Here is a 15,177-nt window from a genome sequence, read left to right as displayed (position 1 = left end):
CTCAGCTTCAGACAAAAGAAAGAGACCTTGAGCCCAGTAGGGAACCCCATATGTTGAGTGAGTAACTAGCACAAGTGTATAACATGCTTATGGGTTGCTCTCAGAGCCAGTTCTTTCAAAGTAAAGACTCCATCCATGCAGGGCACACCTCCCTCTGCACTCACCCAGCCTGTATTTACACTTATGTGCTCTTTTCTCATTTGCTTGCTCTTATTTGGAAAGACATGCACTAATGGCACACAGGCTGATTTTCACGGAAGATTGTTTCTTGTGATGTTGTCCCCTCCCCTTCTCCTCTTCCTGCCCCTCACTACTTCTCATTCTAGAAGTCCTTTGGAATTAGAACAACATTCCTTCCTTTCTTATTATGTGCAAGTACCTCAGAACAGTCTTTAGTTCCTAGATAGCTATTCTTTTTAGAGGCCAGACCTGATTAGCTGAAATATTTTTCTCATTTGCATGTGAGCTAACACTCATTCACGTGCACTGCGATTTACATATTGGAGGACTAAAAACTTCACAAGGAAGAGCCCTGTGGGCCTTGGTTCACACAGCAGATAACCTCCCACACAGCGGATACCCCTCACTCTGGCAAGGCCACAGCACCCTACTCCCTTCATCTGTATAGGGGCCTCCACAGCACAGATCTCTCCAGCTTCCTGATTTCCACGCTTAGCCTGCAGGGTGACCTATCCTGGCTTGCAGCATATTTGCAGCCATTCCAGCAGAAGTTCTTCCCCTGCCTGTGAGACTGAGACTATCGCCCGGCCCAGAAATAGAGCTGCTGACCTAAATGATGTCATACATTCGCTCCCGATCTGCCATCCAATTCTACCAATTCTCTGGGCTGTGCTTTTGTGTGACAAAGAATCTAGTTGGCCTTTGTCCGAAGTTCCTGGGAGACTTTCTCCACCCTGGGAATTCCTGGGCCAAGAGAGAAAAGTCTTGCTATTCACAGTGGGGCCCCTAGAACACAGGTGACTGTCTAAGGAGGTGACGCCAGGTGGGGGCACCACATAACAGAAACAACAAATGTGATTAGGGGGCCTGGGCTTTGGAGCACGCATCAGCCCACCCCCAGGGAACGAGGAGGACTAGAACCCGAGATCATGGGCCACAGCTGATTCAGTGCGACAAACCTGTAGAGAAAATGTAAATAAACTCAGGACACCAGGGCCCAGGTGAGCCACTTTTCCTGGCGACACTCTGAGGAGTGTTATGCTTTGAGAGACTCACATGTCTGTGAAGACAACAGGACCATAAGGAAACTACAATAAAAAATATATAATACTTCCCCGAGACTTATAAGTTGTTGTAGGGGATGATGAAAAAAAAAAGTGAATCTATAGGGCTGAGCAGCTCCATCTGAAGCTGGTACAGGAAGTGAGAACATTCGGGAGCAGGGGGTGGGGGTGGGGCACTGTGGCCTTCGTGTTCAGTGTGATTAGCAATGGTTAATTTTCACAGTAATGATGGTTTTTTTCATTAATGGAGCACATACCCCAACAAAACAACAGAGGAGGGAAGGATATGTTTCCTTGTCTGAAACATGACATTTCACTCCTCCATGGAGAAGCTGTGGTAAAGCAAAGTGCATCAGTCTGTCCACAACCCCTGCCAGTCTCCCGTGGTAGCCAGGCACAGAAAAAGATGTGGGAGGTGGGTGGTATATGCCTTTATGCTGGCATGTTTTTTGCAAGGTGCTATAGCCTATGCAGGGAAGGTCTTTTCCACTTTGCCAGTCCTCTCTGGAATTATCCTCCCAGACCCACTTGGATGAGGAAATATCATTAACTCCTTAGGTGTTTCTCAATCCAATCACTGTAACGATCAGGATTAATTTTCATGATGATGTATTGGGTTTAAATTTTTTTTAGGGCCCATTTTGTCGAGATGCATGAAGGGGACCCAGTCAGGATGGATGTGCACCAGTCTGATGTAATGGGTGCACACAAGCCTAGTGCTCAGCTCTGGCTTGCCTTGTTCAGACCCTGTGCCTACAGCTTGATGACTTAGGACAAGGTTGTAAGCTCTCTATGCCTCAGATGCTTCACGTATGAAAAGATGAGAGTAATAACAATGGCTATCTTAACGGGCTATTGTGAGGAAAATGCACTGTACACGAGTGTTTGCAAATATTATTTGCTTTATATAAATGAGTGCAGATGTTTCTAAGAAAATAGCCAAGTACTACATGGTAGAAGTATCTTTTATCTCGGCTTTTCTATGGTATCAAATCATAGCTCTGAGACATTTAGTCAAAGGCTGAGTCCACTGCACTTTTTTAGGGCATGGGGAGAGGGTCAATCCTGAATGCCCACCTGCGGTGGCTTGGATGAGATGTCCCCCATATTTGGGGCATTTGAGGACTTGGTTTCTAGTTAGTGTCCCTATTTGGGCAGGCTCAGGAGGTGTGGCCTTGCTGGACATTGTATACCACTGGGGACAGGTTTTGACTTAAAGACTCACACCATTCTGAGTTGAGGTCTCTATTTCCTGCCTGTGGTTGGAGATGTTCTGGTTCTCACGCCTGGTGCCTGATGCTGTAATTCCCTGCCAGGGTGGTGATGGAGTCTTGGGCCTCTGGAATGGTAATCCCGAAATAAACACTTCTATCTCTGAGTTGCCTTGGCCACAGCATTTTATCACAGTAATAGGAAAGACACTAAGCCATCACATGAGTCATTTCTGCATGACGGTGGACCAGAGCCCTGCATGGAGCATCCGTTCCCTACAGATACACAGGAAGATACACAGACTGACCTCAGATGGGCTCCTGACCACTGCGGTGTGGGTGCAAAGCACAACTTTCTCTTTAAAGGGGAGTCTGAGTGCAATAAGGATGAGGATGTCCCAGGAACACAGATTCAGGTTGGCACAAATAACATGGTCCCATACACAGGTGGTTACATGAACTTGTATAGTGACCGTAAAGAAGAAAGACATAAATCAAGGCATTTTCCAAGCACATCTGTGGGAACATCAGACAGGCAGGTAACAGCAGGGCAGAGCACTGAGAGTGGGGTGGAAGAATGGTGGGGTGGAAGGACCCAGAGGGTTCAGGAACCCCACAAGGAGACCATCAAGGCTGGTAGATCTGAACCTGGGAAGGGGCTGCATAAACTGTTGTACCAGCCAAGGACAATGCCTGCAGAGGGCCTAGACCTCCTCTTCAGATCTAGCCAATGGACAGCTCATTCTCCACAGTTGTGGGGGGAGCAGGGAATGCCTCTGACATGAACTCTGGAGCTCCCGATTAGATCATCTCCCCTTGGTGGGGAGACCATGTGGGCACAAAGAGGATGCAGGCTATTCAGGTGAGACCTGATAGGCTGTGGTCAGATGGTGGAGGAAGAGGGCACGCCCCCCACATAGTTAGAGTTCTAGTGGAGGAGAATATGATAGAAGAGGGGGGGAAAGTAGTAATGGGAAGATACAAGCAAACAGAGAACAATGTAATATGAATAAATTATAATAATAAAAAATGTTATCTGATGACAGTCTTGGGGCTTGGATTGGCAGGAACTAGAGGTCTTTTAAATTCAATATTCTAAAGGTTTCATCTGATAGTTGAAAAGATGTTCAGTCAGATGCACAATTGAGCAACGAAGAACTATTAAAGGAACTGAAGAGCCACGAATAATTTGGTTCTGGATTTGCAACAGTCAGTCCAATTCTCCACAATTCCAAAGGTATTTTTTTTTTCAGTCAATTTTCTTTCTAGAATCTTTAACATGGGTGTTAAATATGACATTTCTTTCTTTTGTTTCTTTTTTTCTCTTTTAGAACTTGAGTTCACAAGGACATTTTCAGTCTAGGGTCCATCCCTCAGCTATCTTGTAACCCAAACTCCATTTACATTTTTTTAAAAAGCCATGTAAATTTTTTTTTCATGATCCTGATGGCACACAGCTGTTATCATAGCACTCATGGGTGAAGAAAGATCAAAAGCTCAAGGTCCAGTCTGAGCTATAGCAAGACCTTTGTCTGAAAAACAAAACCAACCAATCAATCCCAGGGTCTAGGGATACAGATTAGTGATAGAGCAGTATAACCTCAGGGTTTGGATTCAGTCTTCAGAGCATCAGCAGGAGGAGGAGGGGGAGGAGGGGCGAGGAGGGGAAGAGGAGGAGGAGGGAAGGAAGAAGAGAAGGAGGGGAGGGGGAAGGGAGAGGGGAAGGAGAGAGGGAGGAGGGGGAGAAGGAGGGGAGGAGAGGGAGAAGGAGGAGTAGAGAAGGGGGAGGGGGAGGAGGGAAAGGAAGGAGAGAAGGAGGGAGAGGAGGAGAATGAGGGGAGAGGAGGAAGGAGAGGAGGCCAGAGAGGAAGGGGGAGAGGGAGAGGAGGAGGGAGGGGAGGAGGGAGAAGAGCAGGTGGTAGGGATGGAGAAAGAGAGATAAAGGGAGGGAAGAGGAAGGGAAAAGGAGAAGAGGGAAAGGAGAAGGAAGGTTCCGTGGGTGATACTTCATAAGAAACAGCTGTAACGTTCATGTAAAGGGATTCTGAAGGAGGAGAAGGAGGGGAGGGAGGAAGAGGAGGAGGACAGGTAGAGAGAAAGAGCCAACCTAATGCATATTGTTGCTTGGTTATATTCCTATCCTAATTGATAGTTGTAGCATTTAAATCAATAGCTTTCAAAGCAAACTCTCCCAAGTGACAGCATCAATCACCAACGCAGACACCCTGCGAGGGGGTTCCGCTGTCTGTCTTTTAACAAAGCCGCTGTTCATAGACTCTGATTCATGGTTCTAGAAGCACCATGCTCCATGACTGTGTCACACCATGTGGGGTTGAATTCAGATCTGAAAGCCTTGGTCAGCTCTGTGGTTCTGATTGCTGCACTGGCATCCTGCTGAAATCTCACACATCTCTCCAGGGCATGGCGGATTCTCTTGAGCCTGATTCCCTCCAAGGCCTCCTCCACAAAATATCCCCAGCAGAAACATATTTTCCCGGCACTGCTTTGCCCTTGGATCTGTGATAGACCTCTGACGCCACTTAATTGTTCACAAAGCTCTAGGATTATAGGAGAAAGTTATGTCAGATACAAGCCAGTGGTGAGGAATGAAGGGGACCAGGAAGGGGCATGATGGGTAAAATGAGCAGCATTCTCCCTCCTCTCTTCTTGCATGCTATTAAGAAAATATATGGAGCTGGATAGATAGCACAGAGGCCAAGAGCTTGCGCCCTTGTTCCAGAGGCCTCAAGTTTGCTTTCTAGTATCCATCCTGGGGGTGCTCAGAACTACAAGTAACCTCAGCTCCAGGGATCTGACTCCCTCTTCTGGTCTCCATAAGCTCCTGGGCTCACGTGCATATACCTAAACACACACACTCTATCTATCTATCTTACGTAATTTTTAAATATTAAAAAAAATTTTAAAGGAAAAGAAGTGAATGTTAAGAATTCAGTTCCATGTACATCAATAGCATGCTCTGTCCTGGGCACTGTAAATAAAATTTCACATCATTTTAGTTAAGGACATGGCATGGCATGGTCCCCGAGCTATCAAATGGAAGCACACTGGGAAGGACTGGGCACCAGCTCTTTCCCGGAAAGCGCTTTGAGGAGGATGCTTAGACACAACAAGACTAATGTTGAATACAAAGCAAGCCAGGAGTCAGAGACGAAGCAAAAAGTCACCAGGGATTTAAAAGAACAGGAAGCCAAGAGAAGAAACAGGGGGTGTCCCCACTGGGGGAGCCTTCAACCGTTTTCACTGCTGCACTGTGCAGTGCAGGCATTGGGACCTCTACAGAGTGCAGACAGCATGAGCTCTCACACTGGGACCCGCCATCCACCACTCCCAGTGAGGTGTCCTTCATTTCAATCACCGTGACATTCTGGCCTCAAGTTACCTTAGCTGTGAAAGGATGGCAATCATTTTACTCTGTCTACTTCATGATGTTATTATTAAATTTTAAACTAAGTGTGTGTGTGTGTGTGTGTGTGTGTGTGTGTGTGTGTGTGTAAAAGCAAGTGTGTGTGCATGTGTTTGAGGACACACATAAATCCTTTACACCTGGGAAGCAATACCATGAACTCCATTGATCCATCTCTTAAAACTGTGATAACACATAATAGACACTCAGTAAGAATTTATTGAGTGAACTGATGTCCTCTTGTTACCACGTAAGAGCACAGGTATCGTGAGTTTTCTTCTGCTGATGCTGCTTCAAAGGATGGTGCATGAGAAATACACAGCCACACTAGACTTGTTTGAAGAAAGGAGAAACTATATTTAGAAAGAGAGCTATTTATAATTAGATGCGAAAACAGTAAGGAATACCTAAGCCACACCTGCGCACTTTGTGAGATGAAAATATTTGCTCCATAATAATTACTAGGTAACTGGTAGTTTTCTTGGATGCTTAGTATGCATTTAAATTCCATGTTTTTAGTGGATTGATGCAGATTGTTTAATTGGCATAAAGAATGGCCACCATGGCATTATCAGTCCTTGTAGATGATGGGAGGAACAAAATATCTCTCTATATGAGATCTGTGATCTGAGTGTATTTTTCCATATAAATAAATCTTCCAGGAAAGAGATCACTCTGTTGTGGTCAGCTCTTGCAATACACCCTGACTTCCAGTTCATGTCAGCTGACATTTCAACCAAAATGACTTCTGTCACTTTTTATACATTGGCCGAACAGGAAAAACCAGAGAGAAGTGTACATCCTTGAGACGCGAGAGATTGGAAATAACTTTAAAACAAAGCAGAAAGGTTTTAGTTGTCAGGCTGAGGAAGCGGAGATGTTTCCAAGGTCCAGGAGACTTTCCCAACTGGGCCCTTTACCCCCTGAAGTTGAGATAACATGTGTTATTGGTTCTGCAGTGTGGCCTGGGCACTGAGAAAGTGGGAGATGGAGAGGCCAGAGAAGCCTGTGGGAAGTGAGAGGAGAGACCGTGGGGGAGGGGGAGGGACAGTGTGAATTAGTTTCAGGGTGTGACCTTAACCTGGGGCAGCTGGAAGTAGTTCTGTGGATTTTCTTTTATGTACTTATTATTAAGTTTTACTAAACATACAAAATAATAGCTTCATGACATTTTCACACATGTATATCATTGTAGTTTATTTTTTAAATTGGCTTTTCAAAATGTCACCACTCACGGAAACTGAGGAGATGGCTCAGTTAGTATTTGTCACACAAAGCATGAGTCTCTTCGTTCAGAGCCCAAGCACCCATGCAGAAGCTAGCTGTGCTGGTGCAGCCCCAAGATTCTAGCGCTGGGAAGGAAGAGATAGCAGGCACCTCGGAACTTTCAACCTGCTAATTCTGCTGAATAAAGAGTCTCTGGGACCAACGAGAGACCGCCTTAAAAACTAACATGAAGAGTGATAGTGGAAGGCATCTGACATGGTACTCTGACTTGCACACTCACGCACACACACGAGAATCCACATCCATACAAACACACACACAAGCATATACATATACACATGTGCACACACACAACATACCCAAACATGCACACATACACATGTGCACACACCCAAACATGTCCACATACACATGCCCACACATACACACATGCACACATACACATGTGCACACAGATACACACATGCACACATACACATGAACACACACACCACACACACATACACATATGCATGCATACATATGCACATGCATATACACACACAGGAGAGAGAGAGAGAGAGAGAGAGAGAGAGAGAGAGAGAGAGAGAGAGAGAAAGTTTTACTCAAACTACAAAGAGATACCACTAAAACAAGATTTACAAGGAAGAAACCAGGCAACCAAGAGAGAAAAGTTCTTTGATCACAGAGTCATAGAAGAGACAGAAGAACCTCATCAGCAATGCTAGGGGAAGGGCTGACACAATTTCATGACCAATGCTGTTTAGAATGAAAAAGAAAACTAAGTCTCCTGCTTGAGCCAGGCCAGGGAGTGTCAATTTGGGAGAAAAAGAAAACCAAGCATATTTACGAAATATGCTTTCTGTCACGGTTCTACATTTTCTGTTGTGTTATCTTGTGACTACAGTTAGGCAGTGCATGAATAACATGGTCTAAAAGCGAGGTGACATCTCATCCTCTTTAGCACAGTGAAAGTGTCTCAGTGTCAAAGCTGAGAATGAAGAAGACAAGGGGATGAAGTGTGATCCCCACCAGTCGGTTGACAAGCTTTTGAAACATAATGAAAGCCAGTCCATTGTGTCCTTGAATGCCACACAACAATACCTGGTGACCAAGAGTTGCTCAGTGTGTGTCCAGCGACACCTGAATGCTAGAAACTCGGCAGAGACACTGTGGTCATTTATATATAGCCTGGCTTCTTTCAGAGAAGATCTTAGGTGGTTAAAAGAGGCCGTTTGTCTACAAGGACTTGTTTCATGTGGGATTTTGTTCTTTACAAATCACATTCACTGTCTTCTATGGTGCCTACACAAAAGGAGAAGGGGACAGTTATGCACTGCAAAGTTCGAAGGTCAAATTATACTGAAGCTTATCTATCTCTGTGTCCATATTCCCCAATATTCTACTCTTTTCTTTTCTTTTCTTTTTTATTCAGCCTCAGTCAGAAACTCTCTTGATTGATTTGACAGAGTAAGATTGGAGCAGCAAGCTCAGGATCTATCAGTAATATTATAGTCTTCCATTAATATTGATCTTACATCTTGCCATGTGTAAGAATGTATAGAAAAACCCAAGACCACGCATTTCATGTGGACCCCAATCTTACATTATTTCTCTGCCTGGGACTTCACACTCTATTAGTGGTGATGAAGGCTTATGAAGGGACCCACCTCAGTTTACAGCAGGAACGTGGAACTGCACACGTGACCTCACTCAGTCCACCTTCTGCCACTCTCCATTCCTCTGTGGCTTTTCTGTTTCACTTCCTCCGTTTTCCCCCAACTGCTTTTTTTTCTCAACTCCACCTCCATGTTCACTCTACCTCAGCCTTCCACTAGGAATAATTTCAGCTTCTGTTTGTGTGGCAGTTTGGCTGAAAACGGTCCCGACAGGCTCATATATTTGAATGCTTAGTCACCAGAGAGTGGAACACTTTGATAGGATTAGAAAGATTAGGAGATGTGGCCTTGTTAGAGAAAATGTGTCACTGGGTACAGGCTTTGAGGTTTGAAAAGCCCATGCCAGGCCCAGTCTCTCTGTTTCTCTCTATCTCTCTCTGTCTCTGTCTGTGCCTCTCTCTCTCTTTCACTCTCGCTTTCTCTCTCTCGCTCTCCCTCCCTCCTCCTCTTTCCTTTCCTCCTCCTCCTCCTCCTCCTTCTTCTTCTTCCTCTTTCTCTCTCTCTCTCTCTCTCTCTCTCTCTCTCTCTCTCTCTCAGCTACCTCTCCAGCACCACGTTCGCTTGTGAGCTGCCGTGCTCCCTGCCATGATGATAACGGACTTACCTGAAATAGTTAGCAAGCACCCAAGTAAATGCTTTCTTTTATGGGATTTGACATGGTCAGGGTGTCTCTTCACAGCAATAGAACAGTGACTAGTGTAAGGGACTGTGTCAGCTCAGGACACCCCAAGTTCTCAGCACAAAGGAGATTTATTTATCCCATAGAGACAAAGGTCAGGGAATAAGAGACAAAGACAGGAGATAAAGAAAGAAGGAAAGGGGGACAGGGAGAGGAAGAAGGGGTATTTGTCCCCACAGGACAAAGAACTGCCTCTGGATAGAGAGGAGACAGATGTGTCCATAGGAAAATGGAAGTTTATAAAGGTATGAAGGGAAACCCTGTTAGGATGAGGTGTTTAATTTTAATTGGGCATATTAATTAGGTGGGCCAAAGGGGGTTTTTGATTGCTTGACTTAAATACTTTGATAGCTGGACCTATCAAAGGAGGAAGTGGCAAAATAGAGAAATAGACCTTGGGGGCTATCTTTAGGAATGGAATCTAATGGTTTTAAGCAAGGAAGAGGGAATGGAGAAGAGCAAGGCCTGCCAGAGCCATGTTTGCCATGTTCGGGCTGGCTAGAAGCCTTTCAACTAGGACAATTTGTGGCCCTTAGTTGCCTGTTGTCTATGTCTGCTGTAGTTGGAGAACCCCATTAATTACTTTTCTCGTTGCTGTGACCAAATGATAAGAAACAACTCTAAGGAGAAAGGGTTTAGTTCAGGTTATAGCTCAAAAGGACATAGAGAGTGGGGCAGCTGGTCACAGTGCATCTGCAGTCACAAAGCACAGAGATAGGAATGCTAGTGATATGGTTATTTTTTCTTTTACATTTACCACGCAATCTCAGCCAATGGGCTGGTGCCACTCACATTCAGGGTCAGTAAGTCCTTTGTGCTGAGAACTTCTCTGTAATTCCTACTACAAGATCAAAGAATCTAATCTTCTTAGAAACCAGCATGCATGTGCACACAGACATACATACAAAGAAACACTGACATTACATAACTAAATTAAAACAAATTATTAAATAAATTTTTATTCATGAATGTTTTTCTTGTATATTCCTGTAAGTCAGGTATTGAGGCACCTAAAGGCTTATCTACACAGAGTTTTTCTTCACTGTGATTTAGTTCATGGAACAGAAAGCAGCATATAGGCTTTAAGTGAGAAAACTCAATCCATCTCACTTGGTAGTATCATTTAGGAAGATGCAGTAAGTCTTGTCCTGCTGAGTGAAATGTCACATGGGGGGGGGGCTTGAGAGTTTACCTCACACACCATGTAAGTTCTCACTGTTTCATGCTGCAGGATAAGGGTGTGAGCTTTCTGCTTTAGCTGCTGTGTATGACACTTGTTGCATTGCTACTTTTATGGGGATTCCATATCCCTCTGGAACCACAAGCCAAATTAATTGCATAAAGCACTGTTTTTTTTTTTTTAATCACAGCGACAGAAAAGGCGCTAAGACACATATAAAGTTTTTACAACTGGATGAAAATAGTTGATGTAATTAAAGGGATTGTGAAATATAAAAGGGTTACCTTATTTAAATTCATAAGGCTTTTGTCCACATAAGTATGCCAGTGCAAACAAAGTGAGGAGGGACATCTTCAGGCTTGAACAGATTGTTGACATTTGTCAGGTATTTTCCCCAGAATAAACACTCCTGTATAACTGAATGTAAGTGTATTGGCTAAAGATCTTACCACATCCTTGTCAGACTCCCTCCAGTATGAGTTCTTTCACGTCCTCAAGACTACTGTAATATGCAAAGGATTTAACATATTGATTACTTTCACAGGGTTTCTCTCCAATATGTATTCTTTTATGTACCCAGAGATGACTATGTTTTGAAAAGTATTTACCACATTGGTTGCATTCATAGCATTTTTCCCCTGTATGAATTCTTTCACACCTTTTAAGATGACCGCGTTGTGCAAAGGCTTTACCACATTGCTTACATTCACAAGGTTTCTCTCCAGCATGAGTACTTTTATGACTTTGGAGATGACTTTGTTGTGAAAAGGCTTTACCACATTGGTTACATTCATATGGTTTCTCTCCAGTATGTGTTCTTCTATGACTTAGGAGATGACTGTGGTATGCAAAGACTTTACCACATTGCTTACATTCATAGCATTTCTCTCCTGTATATGTTTTTTCATGACTTTGGAGACTACTGTGATATGCAAAGTCTTCACCATATTGAATACCTTCAAAGAGTTTCTCTCCCCTATGAATTCTTTCATGCCTTAGAGGATGGCTGTGATATGCAAAGGCTTTACCACATAGATTATATTCAGCAGCTTTCTCTTTAGTATGACTTCCCTTATGCCTTCCATGTCTTCTAGAACTTTGACAATGTTCTTCAATATTATGGTCTTCCCAATAGTAGCCTAAAGCAGTGGCGTTTCTGTAAAAGTCTCTAGCATCACATCTTTGTAAAGTCTCTGCTGGGAAGGATCCAGCAAAGCCCACTCTTCCTGGGAGAAATTTACAAGCATATCATGGTAGGTCACTGTATTCATGTCGGGACTTTGGAACTTGCTTGAGCTTCTCTCACAGCACCCAGCAGCAGCGACCAGAGCACACCACACGGAACCACTCAAGCCCGTTCAGGAATCCAACAGCCCACTTTCTATGCAGCACCCTGAAGGATATTTTTAACAAATTTGATCAGCCCTGTGCCTGTTTAGTATGCGTGAAAGCCTGTGATTTCCTACAAGATTGCATCCAACTCTTTATGAGCTAGAAGGCAATACTTCACCTAGATTATGCCAAACATTCATATTTTAGTTCCCATGATTCTTTGCTTGCTCAGCAGGTTCTTATCTTACTTGCCTTCCCATTGTTTGCCAACCATGCCAAGCCATTATCATCTCTAGCCTTTCCCACACACATGTGTCTGGATGATGGCTAGTATCTTTTCCCAAATATTTTTTGTTGGCAGCTTTTCTCTGACCATTGAAGCCTCCATTCAAATGCTATATTTTGGAGAGGTCTTTCTGAATATTTTACATTAAAATTGCATCTCAACACTTTACCTTTATTTCTAACATAAAATAATTACCGAGTGGAAGTGCATGCTCCTTCCTTCGAAGGTCAGTCAGTGCTCCATTGGTTTCTGGGTGGAACAGGGTGAAGCACAAGGTCAGAGGTCCCATGTCTCCCGGGAACGCCAGTGTCCAGGCCAAGAAGGGTGGAACATGGAACCGAGATCTGTGACAGAAGATCTGTTCAGCCGAAGGTGAAAGAGAAAAGATTTCTCCACATTCTGGAGACTGAAGCACTTGTCAGAAGCTTCTGTTTGCTCTGGTGAGATCCTTCTGGAAAATGCTGTGATTTTAAAAAAAGAAATTGCACTGCCCTCTCTTCAGTCAGCGTGATGACTGTGAGTTCAGAAGATTGCCTAGGATCCAAGATGGCGGCGAGCAGTGTGGACCGCGTTTGGAGGCTCCAGTGAACAATTCAGGGAATTGCACAGATTTCTGAGCCAGGAACACCGAGGTCCGAACATCACGGCAGCGGGAGTGCTCCACGGTTCGGAGGGACCAGGGTGCGGAGGACCTGCGTGCCCCTGCACACGGGAGGAGCGTGGTTTTTCTCTGATCGGAGCGGCAGCGGTAGAGGCGGCAGCACCAGTGGCACCAGCAGCGGCGGCTGAGGTTTGCAGCTCATAGCCTTCCGGTGGAGGCGATTGGTGTGGTGGCTGGTGGGAATTGCTGCGGGAGAGGGGACTCGGGCAGGATTTGGGTCGCGTGGAGCCTTTGGACCCAGATTGGACTCGGCGGACAGTTCGGCCCCAGAGTCCCGGGTTATTGGCCCGGCCCAGCAAACAATTCTTGCCTGAGGCACTAACTCAGCGTGGCCATAGCTCCCTGCTGTGGCGCAGGCTTAGTTGAGCACGCTGCTCCACACTAGGCACTACCTCAGCTCAGCGGCAGCTCCCCTGCGGTGACACAGTCTGGGCGGAGCACTTGGTTTCACCACAGGCGCTAACTCAGAGCAGCCGCAGTTCTCCTGCTGTGGCGCAGGCTTGGTGACGTGCTCGGTTCCATCCTAGGCACCACCTCAGCTCAGCGGCAGCTCCCCTGCGGGGACACAGTCCGGGCAGAGCACTGTTCCACCACTGGCGCTAACTCAGAGCAGCCACAGTTCTCCTGCTGTGGCGCAGGCTTGGTGACGTGCTCGGTTCCATCCTAGGCATCACCTCAGCTCAGCGGCAGCTCCCCTGCGGGGACACAGTCTGGGCGGAGCACTTGTCCCACCACTGGCGCTAACTCAGAGCAGCCGCAGTTCTCCTGCTGTGGCGCAGGCTTGGTGACGTGCTCGGTTCCATCCTAGGCACCACCTCAGCTCAGCGGCAGCTCCCCTGCGGGGACACAGTCCGGGCGGAGCACTTGTTCCACCACTGGCGCTAACTCAGAGCAGCCGCAGTTCTCCTGCTGTGGCACAGGCTGGACAGAGCTCTCAGTTCCACCAGCTCTAAGACTCTGGTTGGACACAGTGTACAGTTTGAATCCAGAATTCCTGGCTGAGATTGGTGGTCAGTTCGGGCCCTGAGTCAATAACTGACCACAGCACGCACTTTGGGCCAAAAGGCCCTAGTGGAGCTTGGTGCGTAGTCCCAGCCCAAAAATTCTGGCTGGGCCCTGTGTGCATTTTGGCCCAAAATCCCTAGCTGAGCTTGGCAGACGGTTCTGGCCCTGAGAATCTAGCTGAGTTCTGCCCGTGGTTCGGTCCCAGTGCTCCTGGCTGGACTTGGCAGGGAACACAGAAGGCTGTGATACCTTGGCCTGACCCAACGCTCATTCAGAGACCCAGAACAATTGCAGGATCCACAGCAGAGAGGGACTGAGGATCACTGGCTGTGAGAGACCAGAACAACAGGGCTAACCTCCTAACATCCACACCAGTGAAGCTTTGAGCTCGCAGCCTAGGGAAATCGTAAGAAAACAAGTGAATCTATCATCAGACACCCTCCATTCAACTCTGGAAGCTACCCAACAAAACAAAGACGGCAAGATGTCTAAAGGACAACGAAAAAGCATACGCAAAAAACCCCCAAACAACATGGCGTCTCCAGTTTCCAGCTATCCCAAAGAAAACCACCCAGAGAACTCAAATACAACGGAAATACAAGAAAATGACCTCAAATCCTTAGTAATGAGGATGATAATGGAGGAAACAAATAAATTCGTAATCAAATGCAGGAAGACGCAGACAAACAGGTGAGAGACATAAAAGAAGCACATAGAGTGGAACTGGAAAAATTGCAGGAAAATGCAAACAACCAGATGAAAGAAATAGCTAAACGGTTCAAGCTCTGAGACCTATAAAGAGGCAATGGAAGAAACTCAGGAATATACAAAAAATCAGATGAAAGAAATCAAAAAATCAGTTCAAGATCTGAAAATGAAAATGGATTCAATGATAAACACACAGACAGAAGAAAAACGAGAACGTGAGACCTCAGAGAAGAAGGCGAGCAACACAGAGGTGAGCTTTCTAACAGAATCCAAGAGATGGAAGAACGAATCTCAGGGCTAGAAGATACAATCACAGATATTGAATCAACCATTAAAGAAAATGCCAAATCTGGAAAACTCCTGACACAAAACATCCAAGAAATTAAGGACACCATGAAAAGAAGAAATTTGCGGATAATAGGCATTGAAGAAAGAGAAAACATCAGACTCCAGGGCCCAGAAACTATTCTCAACAAAATCATAGAAGAAAATTTCCCCAATCTAAAGAAAGAGATGCCTATAAACATACAAGAGGCCTACA

General features: G+C 45.4%; 1 protein-coding gene and 1 pseudogene across 1 annotated transcript in view; both read right to left on the bottom strand.

Annotated features, from left to right (window-relative positions):
• The window catches only part of Slc35f1 (solute carrier family 35 member F1), a 404,539-nt gene that overhangs the window by 211,830 nt on the left and 177,532 nt on the right, over window positions 1-15,177 (bottom strand). The window lies entirely within an intron of this gene.
• On the bottom strand, window positions 8,380-11,915 carry LOC127204900 (zinc finger protein 120-like; annotated as a pseudogene).

Source organism: Acomys russatus, chromosome 21, assembly GCF_903995435.1.
Source record: "Acomys russatus chromosome 21, mAcoRus1.1, whole genome shotgun sequence".
In the NCBI taxonomy this organism is placed as follows: domain Eukaryota; kingdom Metazoa; phylum Chordata; class Mammalia; order Rodentia; family Muridae; genus Acomys; species Acomys russatus.
Note: the sequence above shows the minus strand (reverse complement) of the source record. Positions and strands in the feature narration are given on the sequence as shown.